The sequence below is a fragment of the Ambystoma mexicanum genome, chromosome 3p (genome assembly GCF_040938575.1).
Source record: "Ambystoma mexicanum isolate Mex_15411 chromosome 3p, UKY_AmexF1_1, whole genome shotgun sequence".
NCBI classification, from domain to species: domain Eukaryota; kingdom Metazoa; phylum Chordata; class Amphibia; order Caudata; family Ambystomatidae; genus Ambystoma; species Ambystoma mexicanum.
In genome coordinates, this window is record NC_090925.1 from 585,730,306 (window position 1) to 585,754,156 (window position 23,851).

General features: G+C 43.5%; 1 long non-coding RNA gene across 1 annotated transcript in view; it reads right to left on the minus strand.

The window, feature by feature from the left end:
- Window positions 1–369: 369 nt before the first annotated feature.
- LOC138580631 (uncharacterized) overlaps window positions 370–23,851 on the minus strand; it is a 204,716-nt gene continuing 181,234 nt past the window's right edge. The window contains exon 3 of the long non-coding RNA XR_011304307.1: window positions 370–3,743. This is a non-coding gene — a long non-coding RNA (uncharacterized lncRNA). The remainder of the gene's footprint in view (window positions 3,744–23,851) is intronic.

Genomic DNA, 23,851 nt, shown 5'->3' on the forward strand with positions numbered 1-23,851 from the left:
ACATATTTCTTGCTTTCTCATTGCTTTTGCATAATGTATCAGTACGAACACTCATTCATATGGAAAATGTAATTTCTTCTCTTGCATATTTATGGATACGCACTACGGTATACTATTTTTTCCAATGAGTTTTTTCCTGAAAAATATGAATTGAAAAACGCATCAAAAAATGAAGTGGGTGGCTAAGGGGATAGAAGGGGTAGAGGAGATAGGGATAGGAATTAAATGATAGGGAAGGGGGTTTGGGTGTGAACCCCCCAAAATATAAAAAAGATTTTTCAATTCGTATTTTCGATTAATACTTTTACAGAAGAAAACTCATGGGGAAAAAACCTGGTAGCAAAAGAACATAGAACCATGAACTATAAAGCACAAAAATAAAGCTATTGCCCTGAACACTATTTGTCCATGCAAAGGTGTGTGGACAAAGATGCATTACCAAATATTTATTCAAAATATCTAACCCTACTACACCATGTTTTGCAGGAATCAATTTCCTACAAAAAGGCTGAATAGCCATTTGTAAAACTCTGCCTAAAGCTTTGCATTTTCAAGACATATATCCATTTATTGGGAGCTTTTTTAAAAATAGCTCTGCTTCACTGTTCTGTGAGAAAACAAAGGAAGCATTTTTTACATGCTGGGATTTCCACTTAATAAAGTATTGCTTGATTTTAAATTTGGGCAGGTGCCACCTACATGCCAAAACTATTGCATTAGAGTATAGATAGAGAGAAATGGCATATTAGGAGGGACACATAGCTTGAAGGTGTTGTTAAGTTATTTATCCACCCATTGACTGCCCCTTGCCAGGCTAATTCCTATAATTCCTATGGCAATTCCCCCCTAGTTCCTCCCCTCGCCACACAAACCGCTTCCTCATATGAACTCTTTGAGCTCGCTTTAATGAAGCCTTACCATCAAGCATTGCACTCAAAATACCCTCCAGTTTTCCTTGCAGCATTCCGAGAGGTAATGACTTAATTGGAGCTGTAAAACGACTGCTGGTGTAAAAATAATGTCTTAACCAGGTCTGCAATCAGCCACTGGATTTATAAGCACTATGCATATCCTTTTGTTAAAAACAAGCCTTCGCAAAGGCAACAGTTTTGTCTTGTGTATAAGTATTAATACACAAATTGGAAAATGGCTTTCCTTATATTTCTGACACTCACAATTGATATTTTAAACATGTTTCCAATTTTTCTAAACTCATTTTATTTATCAGCATTAACATTCAGTCCACATTACTTCCATGGAAACAGGTAAAAACGCCATATTGTACGCAGGAATATTACAGGCCGTACGTAATATGCGGTAGCGACCCTGTAGTTATGGTTAAGTTGATCAACTCAAAGAAAGATCACTTTTTGAGCGATTTATGACTTTGCCCCCTGGATGAATCCACGTGAATTTTTGCAAAGTATATGGCCCACTCGGAATGATTCTGCAATGTTTTGTGCGGTTTCGTCCGGTGGGGGCAAAGGTATAGGAGGGCTCCCAAAATTTGTAGAAATCCTCACAGACGCAATGTAAAAGTATTTTGCGCTTGCCTACAGGCCAAATCTCTGGATGGATTTTCACCAAATTTGCAAAAGGAGCAGCAGCTTGGTCCCAAAAGCGTGCTTTCGTAAATTTGCTGTAAATCCATTCAGAATTGGTGTGCTGCCAACGATCTTTGTCTAAATGCCAGTAAGACTGAGATCCTTCTCATTGGTGCACCTTCTCCTTCCTTTCCCCTCACTCTATGGCCGGCCTCCCTTGGCCCTCCTCCTACCCCTACCTGTAAGGCTAAGAACCTCAGGGTCATCTTTGACTCCACACTTTGGCTGGAAAGGGGGATAATGGCCTGGCAGCCCAAGTTATTGGCCCAAGTGAAGCGAGGGCGGATAATGAGTGGTCCGGACCGTTATCCCCCATCCCAGCCCTTGCAATGGGGGATGAAGACCATTAGCACCCCGTGTTCACAAAGCAATAACCTGGGGTGCTAAAAAAAATAAAGAATTTTTCTTCCTAGAGCTGGTCGTCTGCGGCGTCCTGCTCTAGGACGGAAAATGCTTTTCCAAGATGGCCACCATGGAAATAGAAGGTGGGGCTCCCTTTTACCTTTCCATGGAAGCCTACAGAAGGCAAAGAGAGAACCCTATGACCATATTGCGACGAGCACAATTTCAAACCTATCCCACTTTCAAATAACCTTACCACATAGCCGGTCCCAGGTGCATATGGCCACTTTAACCCCATATGTCGTCCCTCGTGGTCATGGCCAGTAGCCAAATTGTCCAGGTCATGACCTTATGCCATGACCCGGACAATCTGGCCACTGCACATGACCACAGTCTATAACTCAGTCACCAAAACTGTGTCACTATTTTTTGTACCTAAATTATGACACTTATGTCAAAAAATAAAACACAGGCACATTTGCAAAACCATGCTTTAAGGTCATTGCCAATGCTCCTTACATGAGTTTGCTGGAAATCTGCCCATGTTTGATTTTTTCAAAAGTGCAAAAATGTATGTACATAAATAGTCATATAACTTAGTCCCCACTTGCCTTTACACAAACATTCAAGGTTGGGTTTATAATCTTTCTGGAAACTTTTATCCACATTCGTCAAACGGCAACAAAGTTATAAGCCATTTAAAAATGTTGAGAGCCTGCCTATAATTTAGCCCCTTTTTGACAAAATCCCACCAAACTTTACAAAAACATTTATATATAGATCTTAAATGTTTTTGCAAACTTTTGTGTAGATTCATCAAATGGCACCACATTTATAAGCCGTTACAATATTTTGGGACCCCCCCTCTGATTTTAACCCCTCTTGACAGAACCCCACCAAACTTTGGAATCAGGTGTAGAATAGCATTCCAAAATTTCATGCAGTTTCATTGAGTGACGCCAAAGTTATAAGCCATCCAAAAACTGCTTTTCACCAACCCTGTAATGCAGAAATAGGCATAGATGTCCACAAACATCTGAAGTGTTCGCGAAACATTGACAAGGAAGTTTGACAAGTGCAATGTTGTTTTTTTTAATATATTTTTACTGTGACGTCCGCGGACATTGGCGATTGTCCGCGAATCCAACCTGGTGGGCGTTTCCAAAAATCTGCTGCACTTCACACTTTTCACCATCCAATCAGTGAGCGCATACGATGTCCGCGAACAAAACGTCACCCTCTAGGCCAATCGGATGCCCGTCCACGGACCGAACACGGAAGTGCATCCGCGGACCAAAACCAGCAGTTTAGGCTGTAGGTGTCAGCACATTTTCTTTCATTATGTCTACGGAAAAAAAAGAGGTTTGCCCCCCTATAACTTTTCCCCCCTTGACAAAACCTTACCAAACTTACCAAAGAAATTCAGAGTGGGCCATATACTTTTTTTTGCAAAGTTTGGGAAGGATTCGTCCTGGGGGAGCGAAGTTATAAGCCAGCCAAAAAGTGCTCTTCCTATGAGTTGAGCATCTTAACCATAACTACACGGCTGCTAACCAGGACTTATAATACATATCAACAATAAATATAATCCAATTCATTTAGTCATCAAGCATTTTTTGTGTAATTATGCTAAATTCTGTATACTAGCTGAGACAATCGAAACTCATGGTGGTTGTCTTCAAAAGTTGTATGTCTTGAGGTCTAAAAAAGGGGTATTGCAACTTCCCTTTCTTCCTAGTTTCAACAAACTCCCAATGGTGTGCTCGGAATATTTTCATCAGGACATGCTGCCTCGATCTGTGGAAATGAAATAGAGTACCACTGTTAGAGTATAGTGTGTTGGATTCACAGGGAAATTATATCTGGGCCAATATATTAATAAATGAAGCACAATTACTTATAATTAATTGAAGTGTACGGTGTGTTAAAGGCCTTAACTTCATATCGCCAAAGCAAACCTAAAGACCAAAAAATACAACCCCCTGGGTTATTCCTCTGATTTAATCATCCATCTGCACCTATAGGTGTACCCAGCACAATTTTATAAAGGAAACCATACTCACGATGGCTTCTGGATCGCAAAGTTCAAGTGTATATTAAAGGTTGCATCATGAAAAATGGCAATGACTGTAATAAAGAAAGATGTAGACATCATTGGCTGAGGTTACATTTTAACTGTGGTTCTGGTCGCCGTGACAACTCAAAAGGAGGGATGGAAGCCATGCAATGGATAGTGTACCTCCTACATAAGAGAGGATTCCATGGTCCCTGAGAAGCACTTGGTGGCACAGCTCGAGATTAACCAGTGTTTCGTATGAGCTTGGAAAAACAGCGTTCCGAGACCGCTAGGCGTCCTAAATAGAAGCAAGACTGAAAAAGCTGGGGAAGTGTCGCCATGGCAACAGCTGCACTCCAGACACGTGATAGTAGCCACGTGTCGAGGATACTGAGGCACCGTTACCATGGCAACACCCTCGCCGCATTAGTAGTAGTATATTGTTGACAGCTGGTCGCTAGCAGTGTGTGGTGGTGCGCTAGGTTGACATTTATATATATATATATATATATATATATATACACACACCTGTAGCTTCTTATTGTATGGTAAACACTGCTTTGAAATTGTACTACAAGCAAGAGAAATGGAGGAAATGTAGTCTAGCTTGATGGAAGAAAGCTGGAACTTTCATGATCACATCTTGTACTGGAATGCAAAGCATAATTCGGCCTAGCAATGCAGTTGAGTGGATTTCTTCATTTGTACCTGTCTTGTGTGTTTCTAGATGGTGTATCCATTGTTGTTCAAGACTATGAAACCAATTTGTAATACAACGATTATTTATATCCGGTTTAAGCAGATCAATCACCATCCATTTCAGGTTAAAATCTGCGTGGTTGTTTCATATATAATTCTGTACCAAGGGGGCTGCTAAGGTTTTGTATTACTCCATACTTTGCAACCACCTATCCCCAGCGGCCCATTTCTCCAGTTCTGCAGTTGCCTGGATTCAATCTTTCTTTGCTAACAGAACTATGCGCATGTTCTCACCTTCAGCAGCTGCTGACCCCATCCCTATCACCTGCGGAGTCCCTCAAGGATCCTACGTCTCGCCCACTTTGTACAACATTTTTACAAAGCCACTATTCGACAAACTGGACCGTCTGGGTGTCACCTACACAAATTATGCGGATGACACCCAGATACTCCTACCCCTTTCAGGAACCTATGATATAGACGTTGCACGGATTAACAAAGTCTACATCATCATTCAGGCATGGATGGCCACACATGGCCTCTGCCTGAATGATGATAAGACAGAATTACTCCTAGTCGGATCATCTAATAACCTTCTCAAACTAAGTTCTCCCTACACAAATATCCTCATCGATGGAAACAGTATACCCATTGCCAAACATGTAAAAACTTTAGGTTTCTACCTCGATGCCCAGTCTAACCTAATTAAGCAGATTAACATGACCTCATCGGCCACAGCCTACACAGACAAGTTGATCAGAGCCTGTAGACTTTTACTATCCCCCACCAGCTGCCTTACTCTGGCGAGAGCGCTTATACATTCTAAATTGGATTATTGCTACAGCCTTTATCTAGGAGCAAACAAAACCATCTTAAATAAACTCCAGATGATGCAAAATAACGCGATCAGAGCAGCGTTGAACATTCCCAAAAGAGAGCACATATCAGAAACCAGAAAGCACTACGGGTGGCTCTCTATACATGACAAAATTGACCTAAAAACTATCTGCCTCACTCATAAAGCGCTTAACCACCAAGCCCCCGTCCTATCTCACAGATAAATTCTCATGAAGGTTCCCAACAGAATCACTAGATCATCCAACATACCATGTCTGGCGGTGCCCAGATACAATCTAAAAAGAGCCGGAGGCTCCCAGCTCTGGAACACTCTCCCTCAGAATATCCAGACTATTCAAACCTTCAACAAATTCAGAAGCCATGTTATCACTTGGATACTCAACAAAACACAAAATGACAGCTCTTGATACCACCGACCTTTAGGAGGTCTGCACAACTAGTATGTGTTATCCATCCTATACTACTGCTGTGACCTATGTATAATATGTATATATGTACCATTGTAATTCTTCCTTGAATGCGCAAACTGTATTCATATAAATAACTGTATATGCTATGTCTTGTAACCATTACTATCCTCTAGCGCCCAATTACCTCCGGGTCAGGTGCGTGATATAAATAAAATAAACAAACAAACAAATCCTCGATCCATCCTCAATGTTTCTAGTGGACACTTTCCTCATGGTCATTACAATGTATTGCATTTTTGGTGCAACAATTGCCTTGATTATTGAGTGTCCAATGGATCAAATTAAGCACTTTGAAACACATTGTGTATAGGCGTCATATAAATAGACGAACATGTCATATCATATCTCATTGTGAACAAATGTGCTTGACTATTAGTATAAGGCATTTGCCTGGCACTGCTATTAGATGCTCAGGCACTGGCACCATTTTGCAGCTGCTATGGGCAGTTAATGCCACTACGGTAGTCCCTGGCAAATGTCTTTCCCATCCTTGCACGAAAGCACAAACTGTTGGCTTTGCCAATGCTTGTTTGCATGGCGTTCGGCCCATACTGCATGTGAGACTGCTGAAAGCCAGACGTCTGAGACGCACTGTGGACCGTGATTCTTTACATGAAATGACACAGTTATTAGTGCTTTTTTAGTTTGGGCTGAAATGTAGTCAGGACAAATGTGGCCAAGACAAATGTGGCCAAAATATTCGTGTAAAGTTTGGGTTTTCAGATGTGTGCAATGATGCATCAGTCGTTCAGTTTGCCTAATACTTTCTGCATAGCGTTCATTTAATTCTATTTTTGTTTTATACTTATACGATTGCATCAGGCACAACTTGGTTGGATGAATACTGTTGTTACTGCACTACTTCTGCCACTCCCCTCCCCCACCTTTGCCTGATCAAGTGCCCATTCATACAAAGAAATGTCGCTGCGAAACAAGCTTTCAAATCACATGTTGGCCTCGGGTGTCACATGACAAAATGGCGATCAATCCCATGGCCCAGCAGTTTATTTACAATTTACTCGTCTCACTAAACCTTTAGCAAACAGTTTTGCATTTCAACATCCCTCTCCAGCTGTTAAATGCAAACACATAATTTAGCGGAGCCAGTCGATGTCATTGGCTGTAAATGTTGGCAACATTTGTTTTACCCAGTTTTCAGGTGAGAGTGCGGTGCTGTAATTGTAATATTTGGTCGGGTGAGTGACCAGACATGCAGGCTCTGCAGAAATAGATACTGCAGTGCACAGCAAGCTCAAGAACATTCACAATCTGCCTGTCACCCTTGAAAAGGGCCATACAAACTGTCAACAGACCAAGTAAGCCAGTCCCGTTTGTTTATTTCAGGCTGCCACATCTCTCCTGCTGGTGTCTTTCATCCTGCTATGGCATGGGTGCATTTCCTTTGATGCCAGTGCCAAGCATTCTGAGCTCCGAGCTCAGACCCGCAGTGCCAACCAGCAGCGTCCTGTGTCTGGGCCTCGAAGGATACTCTTTTCTCGTCTAGCCGTCATGGGGTCAGTGGCACTCCTTAGAATGTAGTTTGTTTGGTTTCCCCTTTTCTAAATCTGGCCTCAGCAAGTCACAAACGGGGCCATGGGCCAGCAGGCCACCTTGCTCTCACTGAAGGTGGAGCGAGCAGGGACAGTAGCGGAGGCAGCTTTTAGGAGGTGAGGGGGTAATATGGCGCCAATGGGATAAATGGGGGCGCACTGGGCACCAGTGGAGAGCCAGAGGGGGTGACTGCCCCCCCCCCCTGTTCCCTCCCTGGCTCCGCCACTGAGTAGGGGCCTAGCATCAAAACTCCACAATAAAAACACACAAAGTGTGATGGTGGCAGCTCTAACAACTGTAGCAGTCAGATGGAAGAGGTCAGATGTGAGGTTAACGTTGATGTTTCACAGGTTCATACAAACCACCTTCTGTAGCAACTCCAAGAGGTTGCTTCTAGGCAACAAGACCGCTCTGAGCAGCAATGGTTGCTTTCCCATTCCTGCAGTTTAGAGGCCGGTGGCCGGCATGAAGTGTGCTAAGTGAGCAAGGAACATTTTTAGAAGAGTAGCCAGACCTAAACCCTGATTGAAATGGTGATCAAATATTATGAGAGTTGAGATAACCTTATAATTGAGACAGAACTAATCTTTCAAGAATTCTATAAAAATATGGGAATAAAGAAATAGGACAAAAATAAGGATTGGAAGTGTTTAGCGAGGGCTTCTTGATTAAGGTAATAATCATGGTCTGTTTAAAATTACTAGGGAAGCAAACTGCCTGCAAAGAGGAATTAGGATGACAAGATACAGAAGAATACAAGGAAACCAGAATTCCTGAAACAGGCATAAGGACAGAAGGGGCAGCAATATGATTGTGTGTGCACTTAATGCAGCAACTCCAGATTCAGAGATTGAAACAGAGGAGGAAAAGGAGTGATTGTTGGATTGAGGACACCCAAAGGATATCAGGTTTACTCAGGAGTCACTCAGGAGTTCCAGGAATTGACAGAGTGCAGGCCAGCCAATGGACTACTAAATAGGTAGTAATCCAAGCTCCCAGTGGCTGGGAGGGAAGTTGACAATGAGATAGAGAGACAAAGTATACACGATAGTGCTACGATTCAATCCAGAGAAGAATCTATGCATGATTGCCCACAAACAAAACAAACTAAGATGACTACTTTTGGTAAAATAGTTAGCACTAAGCATGCAAGGGTCTCTACCGGTCCGCAGAATTCTGCTGCTCTTTCTACTACTGGACCACAGACTTTAGTCCCTCCTTTGGCTGCTGTACTTCAGGTATGTTCACAGTCTATAGTGGCACAGTCTATTTCTAACAAAGAATGTGGGCAGGCCGTTAACAATATGACTAGGGGTTTGCTTTCTCGGGCTTGACTGCTTCATTGGAGGGTACCTCGGTAGCAGTAGCTATACCTAAGCCTGAGGATTTACCAGGCCAAGATAGGAAAAAGGAGTTGGCAGTTTCTGAGAAACCTGCCCCTACAATTAACAAAGGAAAAATTATGGGGTGGGTTAATAATAAGGCAGATTTAGTGTCCAACCTTAACAGAACTAATCTAAATATTTTTAAGAAGATTCCTTTACTTCGGTCTATAACTACTGACGATATCGATGCCATTTCACTGACAGTTCACAACAATCTCCGTATGGTATGTACTTTCCATTCGGAGATGGCAGCAGATATGGTAAGAGCCCAAGAAAAAAAAATTATCAAGTATAACGGAGGCCAATAGTTTTCTCGAATATAAGTAACCTATAGATAGGTATGCCACTTGGCCAAGTTGGAAATTTGGATAATAATCACTTTAATAACTCTGCATCGGTATTGTCTTTGATCTTCAATTTGTTAGATAATGGACATGACTGGTGTTGGCTTCAGCCAGCTCTTAAGACACTGGAGACCTTAAGACAAGGTACTGGTTGTACATGACATGACTAATATTTAATTTATTTCATGGAACACTTGCAGGAGTGTAAATCTGAATAGATTTCTAATAAAGTATTCTAATATACTTTCCTCTGCATATACTTATTTCAGGAAACCTTGAAAGTTGACCTCTTCTCTATAGAAGGTTTTCATACCTTTTCCCATCCCGCGTTAAAAGGTGTAGAGGGGTGACCAAGTCGAGGCTTCACCATTGCTGTAGATTCTAATTTTGGGTTTAAGTGTAAAGTGGTTTACAGTAAAGATTGGCTCCTGGGTATCACATTGGATATAGACAATGTGGTGGAACCAATCTTGCTGTTAAACCTTTATTGGAATCCAGTGAAAGTTCCTTTTGAAGTTGTGGAGGAGAGCCTAACTGAGATCCTAGGGGAATAAAAGGGGCATGTGGTTGGACACTTTTTTAGAGGGTTGGGACTTGGGGATGCTGGATCACCCTTTCAACTCGGAATATTCAAAGTACACTTGGCAGAGGGGCTCTTGCAGTTCCAGAATTGATTTTTTCTATGTGGCTAATGGATGGAAACAAGATTGCAGAAATCTAACGCATATGAATATTGATCTAGGTGATTCCCATCTTGAATGTCAGAAGAATGTCATTGTGTTTTCCCTTGTTCTCTCCCTTTCCTTGAAGCGATTTGAAACACATTGTGTATAGGCGCTATATAAACAAACTATCGTATCATATCATATCACATTCCATTAGCCTTCATTTTGACTTTAGCACATCCGGGCACTTATATCAGGCCAGATATCATAGGGCTTTCAGTGGTGAAACAAGGAAGATCACTCAATTGGAATAGAAAAACCATGGGGAAATTCAAAGCCCTCCTTAAAGACTACTCTAATGATGGCCAATCAGATTTGGGAGGCAATCCCCACTTAGGATGGGGGGAATTTTTACCATAATGCTATACTTGCCTGCGCCTGTAAGATTAGTAAAGCGAGCAGTAGTTCTATCAAGAAACCTGAGAGTTTTAGGTGGGACACAAGAATCTATACCACAAAAGAGATAAAAGCAGAGATTTGGTGGCCCTCAAAAAGCAGCTTGTATCGGCTTCTGAGTTTGCGATTCTAAAAAGAAAACTCATTCTCAGACACAAAAAACCTGATAAAATCCCTAAAAATTGATTATTATTTGACTTCTAATCAGACATGGTGGAACATATCTGTAAGGGCATGGATGGCAAATTCTGGTCCACTATTAATAAGACTTTAAACACCTCTAAGGCCAGCTTGGAGTGTCCAATCCAAGCCAAAACCTGGAGCACCTTCTACACTAATAAATCTTCTTGTTAAGTTTGTAAAAGGTGGTGAAATTGATTTGGGCTTACCCGTTATAGGAGGATGCACATGGGACCATGAGGACATTATATGGGCTATACATAAATTGAAGCCATCAAGGGTCCCGGTCCCAATGGCATCCCTCCTTTTGTCATCAAAGCGGACCCAGAGTTGTGGGCCAATCTGCTGAAAGCTATATTTAACCACATTTTTGAGACGCATATTATCCCAGACTCTTGGGTTCAATCTATCATTCTGCCCATTTATAAAAAGGGAGATGTATTAACACCTAATAATTATAGACCTATAGCGCTCATTGATGCGGCTAGTAAGGTTTTTGCCATCTTGCTTTTAAGAGATCCTAATCGTGTTGTTAGGGATAACCAACTTCTCAGTAAATTTCAAGTAGGTTTTAGGGAAGAGGTGGGAACTAGTTTGAATGCGACAGTCTTGGCTCATTTAAGAGACTGGGTTTACCAGTCAAATATCGGAGATGTGTTTTTAGCATCATTGGACCTTTCCAATGTTTTTGATGGTGTAATAAGATTGAGAATGTGGTCCAAGATGCTAGCTATGAACATCCCACTTAAGATAGTTCAGCTCCTGGCCCTCCTTCATACTAACACAACCATAAGGGTAGGGCTGTCGAGGGAGGGGACTTTGTCTCAGGAGATTGCTACATACGTGGGGTTCAAGCAGGGCTGTTCACTGGCTCCCATTCTCTTCAACCTGTACGTTAGCGATGCAGAGGAAGTGTGGCAGGGTCCCTCCATTGCTCCGGCCAGGTTGAGGAGGATCGGGATTGAGTGGATGGCCTTTGCTGACGATTTTATTCTTTTGGATCGCACCCCTCGTCGCCTGAGGAGAAAAATGTACCTTTTTTACCTTTACTCAGACGCTAATAACCTCATGCCTAATGCTTCCAAATCACAGATATTGGTCTTCTCTTAAAAAGAAAGATTCAGACCTTTAAGTGGTCTATGGGTGGTGAATCGGTAGATCAGGGTCGCGCACTTACCTATTTGGGTTATAACCTTATAAATAGGGTTAGTTTGGAGTTGTGGAAACAGAGCCTTGACGAGAAAGTCTGCAGACTTAAGTCTCAGATGAAATTCCTGAGATTAAAGCTATTCAGATTTTCTCTGCTACCCATTAGGCGTTATTACCTTGCTCTATGGTTTGGATCTATGTACACATGATATGAGCCACACTCTTAATATTATACAGGGTAAACTATGGAAAGAGATATTCTGTATATCCATGGCAGTTCCTAATGCAGTTGTACACCACAAGCTTTGCTTAATATCACTTGAAGCTAGATACCTTTGGAAACAGCTTTCATTGTTTAGGAAAATAAGTAATCCCCAAAAAATACATTGTATGAAACTTTACGAGAGGTTGGGAGTAGTGACTTGGTTCCATCCCTGAAAAAGTTTTGTTTCAAAATGAATCTTATTTTGCTCTCCTTTGGCTTAACTATACAAGGATCTGGTTCATCATCCAGGAATTGAGAAGAGGACTCTTTTTAGGGGAGATTGGGTGGAGACTATGGATTGTGTTAATAATATTACACCTACAAAGAATATTCCAATTATGGGCATGTCAGGGAATGTCTACCACTTTATCTTCAGAGGTTTCCCTGTGCTAGGGGAAGGACTACCTATATGCAATTTAGGCTCAATCAGATACCGACTCTCGAGAGGACACAGCACTGGGTCAATAATGACATGCTTGGGCACGGTCGTCTGGAGTTTGGGTGTCGATTTTGTGGGGAGGAAAACTCGAATGAGACATTGCAGCATTTAGTGCCTATTTTGAGCCTATACACAGTGAGATCTTCAAAGATAAATTTGATAAAAACTCGGAGCTCTTACTGAACCTTTTTTGGAGTGGGGGGCTAATATTTCCCTGATTTTGGCACTTAATGCATTTTTAGAATGTGTTATAAAAGATCTGGAAAAAATCCATTTGGCCTCCTATTTACATCTAATGGAGGTTTGTGTCTGTTTCGTGATGTGTGGCCTGCTGGATATAAGATTGTTTGCTTGGTTTTTAATTTTTGATGAATTTTATACAACAGGCTAATCTAGGATGCATTTGCACCTTCATTGTGAGTTGTTTTTTTCATTGTATATGTATTGTATGTGGTTATGTATAGCTTATGTGATGTTCTTTTTACATGTTGTGTAAGGTTTTCTGTAAACTAAAGACGCAACAATAAAAAAAAGAAATACTAAATAGGGCGACTTTCCTCCCAAGAGCACTGTCCCAGTGGTATGCAACCTTGCACTGTTATAGAGTTTCGAAGGAAAGGCTGGGAAAGTATACCACCTGGTTCACTCCCAGGCTGTGAAGCAAAGTACACATGTTGCCAAGTGGCTTGCAGTCCAAGCTACGAGGAAGCACCAATTCCCTCTTCTTAGCTTCAAAAAGTCCTTCCTTACTGTTGCCGTAGAGAGGCAGGTATAACCTATGGGACACCCCACCTCTGTGGCTCCAGTCTGAGGAAAGCTTCAGGATAAGGGAAGGACAATGACAAGGACAATGACAACGACAAAAACAAAGAAGGACACCAGCTCCAGTTCCGTTTTGCACTCCACAGGTACAAAGAAAACAATATATCTCAGTACATCCAAAAGACCAAAATGTTCTAACACGAATACAAAAAGGGGACTGTAGGGGGCACTTTCAAATAGCAGGCGGAAGCTGTCTAGAAGAAGAATCAGAACATCAATCCAAAAAGAGGGGACATTGAAGAGACAGTTCCAATAGCAGGCCGAGCTCATCCAGGAGAACAAACAGTGCAACAATCCAAAAATCCAAAGGAATGCCCAAAAACCAATACCAGCATGACAGAGCAGAGTCCAAAAATCAGGAATCCAGGTCAGATCAACAACGCTACTCACGGATGCCGGGTAGCGTGTCCAGAGCTCTTTGAGAAACACTGCACTTCGTGTTCAGAGTGTATTGCAAGGTGGGGCTCGTAGGCTTCTGGGGCGCATGACCTCAGCACATTCTGCCACTCTTAGCGTGCAACATCATTGCGCCTGCTCTGGCGTGTGCACAGCATCCTGGGAGCAGTGGTTCGGAGGTGATGTCATTGTCCCCGTCTCCACGTTAACTGCCATACAACTTCTGCTGCATTGTGTTGCTTCCCAGGAGGGCCGCAGCTGCTGTTCTGTACCTCAACAGTGTGGATTGATTCTAATTAGAAAGGGAGGTCATAACATCCTCTGTTTTAGTGTTACAGAGGGAATCACATTCATCAGAATTAAAAGAGAAAGTACAAGACGAGTCCAGAAAATGCTAACCCAGAAGTTTATTGAGTGTAGTAAAATCTGTCTAGGAGAAGACATCTGTAAAGAGTTCTGAGATGCACAACATTTCAATTTAGTTTCATAAAAAGCCATGCACTTATGCCATTGGTGCTCAGGACAAAACAGACCATATTAGGAGAAAATTAAGTAAAAAGCATTCAAAATGGAAATAAATAATTGCAGAGGGAAGAGTTTCTGAGATAAGATTAGTATCAGACCTAGTTAAAGTTCACGTGGAGGAGACTAGATGAAACCCCTGATAGATTTCCCACATAAGTGAACCAGGCCCCTTCCACTATAACCCCCACCCAAAGCATGCCCAGCAGAGACTAAACCTCTCACCAAGCACACCCTTTCCACCCCAAATACACTTCCCAGAACCAAACATGGGCCTCATTACGAGGCTGGCGGTAGCCGTGACTGTGATTCAGGCACAGCTGCGCCAGTATTAATTTTTTTCCGGCGCCCAGAAATGGGCAATTACTGGGTCAATACGGCCTTGCCGGACTCGGTATTTGGGCATTCCTGGACGCCGGAAAAAATTCTTCCCCAGTACCATTTGGGCCCCACAGGCTCAATGGGAATGGGGAGGTTGGATGCATCCGACATGCTGTGCTCACGGGTGTCTTTCATTCCGCCAGGTCAGACCTGGCGGAATGAAAGGCAGCCACGAGCACAACTCGCAGTTTGCCGGTCTGGATAAAATGGTACCGGCATGCTTACCAGTGTTGTTGTATCCGGACCGGCAAGCTCGTAATGAGGCCCATTGTCTCTACATTGCTCTCTATGGTAAGGCCTAGTGGCAACATTTTAGGTGGGTAAAACTTCATCTTGAACACATCATTTTCTATGGTGCCCTTCTGTTACAATACATCTGTTCTATGCAGTGTGAATACCCATACATCGAATGAGCCAATCGTGAGGTCCATGTGATCTGGTTATTGCAAGCTATGGTGAATAGCCTAGACAATTACCAAGAGTTCCCTAAAATAGTAATTGTTTTGTGGTAAAGTGTTCACCAATCGCTTAAACCACTGATAACAATGAGAGTTTTTCTTTCATGGCTGTCATCATTTGACCACTCTTTTAGTACCCTGGGAAAGTCAAAAGGAAAAAGAAACAGGAAGTCTGCTGGAGCAGTATTAAATGTGCCATGGTGGTGTCGGGTGTGGTATGGAAGATATGAGGCTGTAGAGCAGTATTTGATGGACAGAATGAAGCGTTAAGCACCCGTTCCAAGTGGTGGAATGGATGTTATCAGCCCAGAGCCCAAGTTAAAGGCCTGAGTGAAGTGTGGGCATTTAACGAGGGGCCGTGGGACATTAACACCCGTTCCAGCCCTTGGAATTGGTAACTTACCGCTATTAGCACCCGTTCCATGGGCTGGTATTTTCTTTCTATGAACGGGTCGCCTCGAGGCGTCCTGTTCAGGGAAAGGAAATACTATACAAAGATGGCCACCATGGAATAAGAAGGTGAGGCTCTGCACAGATCCCCTCTTCCCTTTCCATGGCGGCCAAAGGGAGCAGGCACAGAAGCTGCAGGAGTTGTGGCAGTGGCACATGCCGCCACAGCAATGATGTAATTGGGTTTTGGGGGCTGGTGGACAAAATTACTATGGGGTCAGCGGGGGAAGATGATGGGTGGGGGAACCGGCCATCAGTCAGCTTGGAGTGCCAGTTTAGGTTAGCTGTTTCAGCCCGCGTTCCTTGCCACCTGATTGGCTGGATCCCACGCCAAGGGTGCGAATTAAAGATACGAAACACTAGCACATCTCCAAGACAGAAGCAGTGAACAGGAGCAAGGATGTGAAGAGACTGCCGCATCCTGATCATTGCGGAGACACAGAGATGCTAAACAGAATAACTTGAATGACAGGATAGATAGACATGCTGCAGTAGCAAGGCCTGTGTGGCGAACCTATGCTGTGGATAGAGGTGTCGGCACAGGGAGAGAAGTGCTGAGAACGAGGATTCAGAGAGAGGCCCACAGAGATAAAATGCAGCAAGAAGCAGCTCTGATAGAAGATCTGGGGTGGTCAGTGATAATGTCGAATGCAATAATGTCGACAGTCAAAATGTCGAAAAGAAAATTTCCAAAAAAATAATGTAGAAAAGCAATAATGTCGAATTTTTTTCTACATTTTTTCGAATTTTTAGAAAAAAATAAATAAATATATATAATTAAAATGTGTTGAATATGAGGGGTGAGAGGGTGGTGGGGGGGCGTCAGGGGGGTGTTTGGTGAGGGGGGTTGGGGGGAACCCCCCTAGTAAATGATATTTTCCTTGTTTATTTATTTATTGAATAAATAAATAAATAAATAAATATATAATTAAAATGTGTTGAGTATGAGGGGTGAGACGGTGGTGGGGGGTGGCAGGGAATTGTTGGGTGAGGGGGGTTGGGGGGGAACCCCCCTAGTAAATGATATTTTCATTGTTTATTTATTTATTGAATAAATAAATAAATATATAATTAAAATGTGTTGAGTATGAGGGGTGAGAGGGTGGTGGGGGGTGGGGGGGTGGCAGGGGGGTGTTGGGTGAGGGGGGTTGGGGTGACTCTTCTTGTTTATGTATTTATTGATAGTGCTAAATGAAAAAAAAAATTCGGCATTTTTTTTTCTAAAAATTGACTCTTGTCATTATAAGTATAGGTTTTCGACATTATTGTTTTCAACATTTTTTTTTCGACATTTTTGTAAGTCGACATTTTTTTTCTCGAAATTATCACTATAAACCAAGGTTTGGGGTGCCAGAGCAGATATGCAAAACTTAGTAGCCAGGAGAAGAAGCAATGATCGAAGTGAGCGGGAACGGTCGGGAGCAGTGTTCCACTACTTTTATTTGTCTCTGTTTACCATTCCCCTACTTTTTACAAGCATTCTTACAATTCTATATAGAGGATTTGTCCATTCATGTCCCTGTGCAAGTGTAAAGTTGTAATGGGAGCCTTAGTTACTAGTCACTCAGACTATTGCAATGCCCCGGCTGCAGCTCCTTGGTACATGTTGCACTAGGCTCCTGCCTACCCTCTTCCCTGCCAAGACCACAGTTCCTCTACTTTTTCAGTACACTTCAACCACTGTGAAGAAGGGGCAGTGAGACAACTAGAGCATGGAGATATCGAGATCAGATGCTGAGGAGTGAGACATAGGAGTCCAGGGAGAATTCAATGCCTGGCAGTAAAAGTGCAGAACTATTGCAATGTGGGGCCCGAAATTGTAGGAAATTAAATCTATGTTCCCATAGCAGTGCGAAAGAGTATGAGTGGAACACGATTGAACACCAAGCATTGAATTACTAGCTCCCTTCGCCCTCTGAGAACAGGGGTGTCACAGCATTCCATTTGGGAACTCCCCAGACAAACATGAAACTGCAGTGCAAAGCATCACAAGCTGAAAACTAAAGCCCACGTTCCCAGAGATTGTCAAGGAGGAGACTGTGAAACAAATAATCACTTTCTGGAAACTGGCAAACAAATTCCCAGACCGACTTGATCAAGCGACTGAACTGTGGCCAGCGACTGGGCAAACTTTTGAGACCGAAACCACCGGTAAACACTTATACGAAATAAAACTTTCTTTGTCTGTTTTCCACAATTATAAACAACGTCCTGAATGAGTTTTAAGCTACTGATATTTTGTTTCCATTCAAAGATTTTGTTTTTCTGCCAACATATGTTGGTAGAGCACGGCTATGATTAGTGTGAATAAGACTTTCCAAGTTAAATGCACATTTTACCCCATTTTAGCCTAGATCACAACCATCTACCACTCCCATGATGCTGCCCTTTCTATTGTCAGACTCTTTCCTTGATAGTTTCAAGCAGAAACTCCCTTTCTGGAACCCACCTGGCAGCACTTTGACACCTCAATCTTTGATATAATCAACCACCTGTAAATCCCATCACATTTCTTCTACATAGCATTTAAGCCTTAATTGGTGGCTTTGCCAACACACAAGATCAATCATATACTAAAGCAGGCTTTCATACATAAGGGCCACAGCACCTCTAACCTCTCATACCTTTACATTGTCTGACTCATGCCAGCAGGGTCGGACTGAGACAAGAAATAGGCCCGGTCACCCAAAACAAAAGTTGCTCACCCTTCGCCTCACAACCTTTGACCTCTGATGACATCACCGGAAGTGATGTCATTTGTCCGCACCCCAAAGTGACATCCCGGGAAGCGATGAAACACGACCCCTTGACAAAACAGGAAGTGGCATCAAATAGCATTGTTTCTAAGTACACTAAATCACTGTGAATCCATGCAGACGTCCAAGGCCAAATGATAATGTTATTGGATAGCACTTATGCTTAAGCTCTTTTTTTTATAGAATACATATGCATACAATATCACCCAACCTGTGTTGGTGCTCATCAACCTAAAATGGATGAAAGGCTTTTTGAAAAAATAAAAGTGAAAAAAAAACATTCTTTCCAAACCGGCCCAGGCATAGCCAGAAACCGCCCCCCACCCACCAGGGACGATTTCGTCCCAGCCACGGGCCGAGAGGCCGAGGGGCCAATCCGACCGTGCATGCCAGGGTCCCTCTCTTAGATCTCAGTTGGCACATTCTCCCGCTGCTCTCCTACTTCTCTGATACACTGCCAGTATAACGCAGTTGCTATGAACACCATGGCATCCCTTCAATACATCTTTGGCTTTTGTGTATACAGTGGGCCCATGCGTCAGCCTATCATTTTATAATAACAAGCCAGACCATGGGCCTCATTACAAGCTTGGTGGTATTACCCCCAGAAATACAGTCAAACGGTAACACACTTACAACATGCAGCAACCATGTAGTAACTTTAAGAGCCCACATGATTCCAATACCGACCCTTATGTTATTCAACCATTTTGGAGTACCAGTGGATTGAATGCAGAAGGTTATTACCGCATGTAGTAAATACTGCATGAGATAGTTGACCCATGTGGTAATAATTTTGAGTGGAGGTAATGACCTCCACACAGCGGCAAGTGTAAAACAAGAGGTCCAGTAATGAAACGCATAGATTGGCAGAATGGTCAAATGTAGTATTCTAAAATACAGCAAGCTCACTTTATTAAAATGGGTAATATGACAGTAGAGGGCTGTTACGTGTTGACATACAAGTAGGCGGCTCGCCACCACCAAATTCTCCTCATTTGCAGAACAGAGTGCAAAAGCACAAGGAAAATGGCAGCATACACATGTATATGCCACCTTTTGCACTGCTGTTTTGCACTCTACCGTGCAAAGTGAGTAAACGCAGCCTGGCATGCAAGCGTTTACTTTTAAGAAAATCCTTGCACGTACTGTGCAAGTGTAAAAGCATGAAGTGGTACAGCCTGACTATCCCCGAACCATTTTCCCCGCGGCCCCCCACTATCCACTACGAGTCGCAAAGGGCCCTGCGTCAACAGCTTTACATTTCTGGCACCCACTCCAAGCCTCCAACACCTTACACCCTCAATGCTCCAACACCTTCATGTTTAAACGGTGCCACCCTCCAGCAACCTAAGCCTCCAGTACCTTCCTTCAACACCCCAACAGTGTGAGTCTGTTACCCTGCTCAAACATCTTATATCTGCATTCAATGTATTCCAACACTCTTACAACACATTACGCTTCAAACACTCTCTCCCAACATCTGTAAGTCACTAGTACAACAGCTTAAGTCTCCAGTGCCAGCCCCATTAACATTCAATAGATGGAGGGAATGGGTGTGTTGCAGGTCACAGTAACTGCAGGGTTTTGTGTTCATTTTAAAATGTAACCAGCAGCTCCATAACATCCCCCTATAAAACACCAATTTTATTGTTTTCTTTGGTCTTTTATATCTTGCTTAATGCCAGTCTCCTCCAGCTTCTAAGCACTGGAACAGGAACTGAACCCAAGTTGCACTGCGTCCTCTTGTTCCCAAATCAAGTCCGTTGCCCCTGAGCTATCCTTCCAAATACATATTTGTTTTTGCTTGTGGAAGCAACAAAGATGGCTTGCTTCAAAGGTGGAGGGTAACTTCATATAAATTAATTATCTCATCTTGCCTCTATCTACAGTGTGCCTGTGATGCAGGTCTGGCAGATCTAGGTAAGGTCACACAGACAGTGCCCAGGCAGGAATGCTGGCAGTAGCCGTTGGGGCACACCCCTCTCATCACAGGCCCAGTGGCCCGCTCGATGTGCAAAGAAGGCAACCAGAAACACTGATGTGATTTGCGTTCATGCTGAGTACTGCGGGCTGCTCTTACCAATTCCCAGCTAGCTAGACCTAGCCCCCATACTCTTCCTGATGCTACAGTACTGGGTATGATCTGCAGACATTCTTCACTAATGGACTGACAACCTGTTACTGATGGCGGATTTATGTTTTTTCCTGCATCCCTGTTATTTCTCCAGCTAACGAGATCTAGAATCCAGGTGAACAAAGCTGTGGAAGGTTTAGCTGCATTTAGAACCACCTTTTACAGGTGCAACACAGATATCTGCTCTTGGCACTGCCCTTTGCCCAGTGGCACAGGGGAAGCAAGAACAAGTCTAGGGGTAGATGAAGGGGACCTAGAGGGAGCAGCTGCTACCCTTGGCAACCCCCAATGACATCCCTGTTATTAGGGTCTAACCGTCTAGAAGCTCCCACCCCCTCCCTGCAGGCTGCTAGTTTTTGGAATTCTCTTCCATGCAATCGCAACAAAGAAACTACAAACAGTAGCTTTGCGATCACAAACTTATAAACACCTTAACCTTCATCCAACAATAATGTCTCTAAAACGTCTGCAATGCTGCTTATCATCAAATCGCTATTACTATTACACTCATTTTCATAATTTTGCACACAGTGCCAAAATGAATTTTAATTGGTGTCTTAGCTTACAAATCAAATGTTCCCAATGCCTACCAGAAACTGTAATTAATCGTGAAAATATTTGGACTTTTCCTTCAGATATTCTTATTTAAAGATAACCTTTACCAATCCATTTTGAATAATATATTGAGGAATTATCGCTCATATGTCAAAAATCACATTTGCAATTATATTAAAGCATTGAATTACTTTCATTGTCAATGCTCACAATACATCTGGGGACTAATTCACAGAAGCGTTTTATAATGGGGAAACCCCGTTGGGAAATGCTCTGTGAATTAGGCCCTTGGTTTTAAAACGTCGAGAGAAAGATACCTTAAGCATCAGAAAGTCTGGACTCATTTGTATCACACTACTCAAGAATCTGTGTCTGGGGGGCAGCTGGGAGGGTCAAACCAATAAAATCACTTACAAGAAGCACCATTAATCTTTCCTTTTCGGTTCCTTCGCCCCTCGTATAAACCTACTGCCAGGCCCCCAAGAGCGGGAAGAAATGTTCTTGTTTTAGGCACCTACCTAAACAAATAGATGAGTTCATTTATATTTGAACATCCAGAGGCCAGACATCCCGGGCCCCTTGTTCATTTCAATGCATGTTCCATTATATTTTACTGACTACCGTTCTTCTCTTAAATAAGTGCAACATTCCAGGCGTGGTTTCCCTGAATCCTCTTCAACGTCCCTCAATTTCCAGGAAAATCTGCTCTTGATTTCTGGATAAATCAATCAAAATGTACCTTATGAAGAGGACATGTTTGGATTCTTACTGGCCCTTCTTTAAGCAGCTCTTCTTTGAGCAAAGGATAATTTGCATGCTCAATCGTTCTAATTCAAGAAACTCGTTGGTGTTTGCTAGGCACACTAATTGCATCCCACTTTCTCAATTGCGCACTGCAACTCCTTCTGTTAAAACACGCTCAAATAGACACACAAATACACGCGCGTGCATTCACACACATTCACAAAGACACACACGCACAGACACACAGCCAATCATATCGATTCTCCCAAAACAATATACGGGGTGATTCATGGAATGACTGTGCGCCGAAATGTGTCACGCAAGTGTGAAAAATGCAGCGCACGTGTGCGACACGCACGCGTGCGCCTGTTTCCCGATTCATGGGAGGCACTGCGCCTGGCTTACCTGGGACCTGCGCCGAATCCACGCGTGGCGCACACGTGACTGCGACATCCCAAAAGCTGTGCACGAGTCGCCCAGTGAAGGCGCACAACATCCAGTGCACACACCTAAAAAGGGGGCGGAACACACAGAATGGGGAACAACACGCAAAAATGTAGGCGTAACGGGGGAAGTCCAGCAGCGAAATCCCAGCAACGCCCACACGCGCGCTAACATCTCGTATTCATGGAATTGAACAGGGCAAACCTGCGCACGCCAAAAGATGCGCAAAGCCGGAAACACGTCCGCCACGCGAAAGCAGGCGGAAGCGCCCCCACGCAGCATAAAAGTGCACGCAAACAACAAACAAACATATACAGCTACGATGAATGTCCCATTTCTCTCAGTAGTGATCCTGGGACACCGCAGGAGGAGGATAGCCAGGCCCCGCATTTTCTTACCCAGGACCAGCCTTTTTGGGATGCCTGATGACGAGGTCTATGGCAGGTATAGGTTCCCACCTCATATCATCCTAGACCTGGTCACTGAGTGGGAGGATGACCTCCAATCACCCACCTTTTGCTCCCAAGCACTCGGCCCCTTGGAAAAGGTGCTCAATGTCCTGTATTTTTTGGCCACTGAGTCATTTCAGCAGACAACTGCCATAGATGGGGGCGTCTCACAGGCCATGCAGTCATTCTGCCTACATCAGGTGTTGACAATCATGACTGCATGCCCCGCAGTCCGCAGAAAGGCAGGCCGTGGTCCAGGACTTTTACGGGGTGGCACACTTCCCCAAAGTGCTTGGTGCCATTGATTGCACCCATGTGGCCCTACGTCCACCTAGGGCCACTGAGCACATCTATTGCAACCTCAAGCACTAGCATTCCATCAACGTGCAGGTGTATGCGATGCCAAGGGAATCATCACCTCTGTCTATGCAAACTATCCCGGGTCCACCCATGACAATTTCATATTCAGAATGTCAGCCCTACACTGGGACCTGGAAGCTGGGAGGCATTGGAACACATGGCTCATTGGTTAGTACAAATGCCTGTGCACATGCATGCATGTCACACACAGACAAATACAGAAACCCAACTAATGACAACCATTATCACCGCCTTAGGGGACAATGTATACCCTCTGAGCACCTACATGATGATGATACAACGCAGCCCATATTGCAACCCGCGGAATAGTGGAGCGCACTTTCGGAGTGCTCAAGTCACGCTTCCGCTCCCTTGACTCCTCTGGTGGGCAGATGCTATATGTGCTCCCAGTAGTGTGCAGGATCATTGTGGCAGCATGTGTCCTGCACAAAGCTGCAACCCAGCGGGGCGTACTGGTGGACATGGTGGTGCCCCTACATCCCCAACCACACGCACGCCCGCTGCGCACAGGAGGGAAAAGGGCACATGGCGAGGCAGCCTGTACCCAGCTTGTGCCTATATTTTTCAAATAAACAACCCCCGCCCCTGAGGAGTGCACACAGGCCTGGCACATTCCAGGTGACAATTGATGATGACAAAGGGACAGTCAACTGTCACAACCTTAACACCCTGAGAATGTGTCCTTAGAATTGCAGCATTGTGTGCATCCCTAGCCACTTAAACAAACACAATCCCATGTGAATAAAAAAGGCACACATGGAAGCTACAAATTCCACCCCCTCCATGTAAAATAGCACATCCAAATGCTGGTATATCACATAAACCTCCCTCAACCCCATGTCACCCACCCCACACACCATGCCATGGTATGCAATGTGAAAACCTCAACAAAA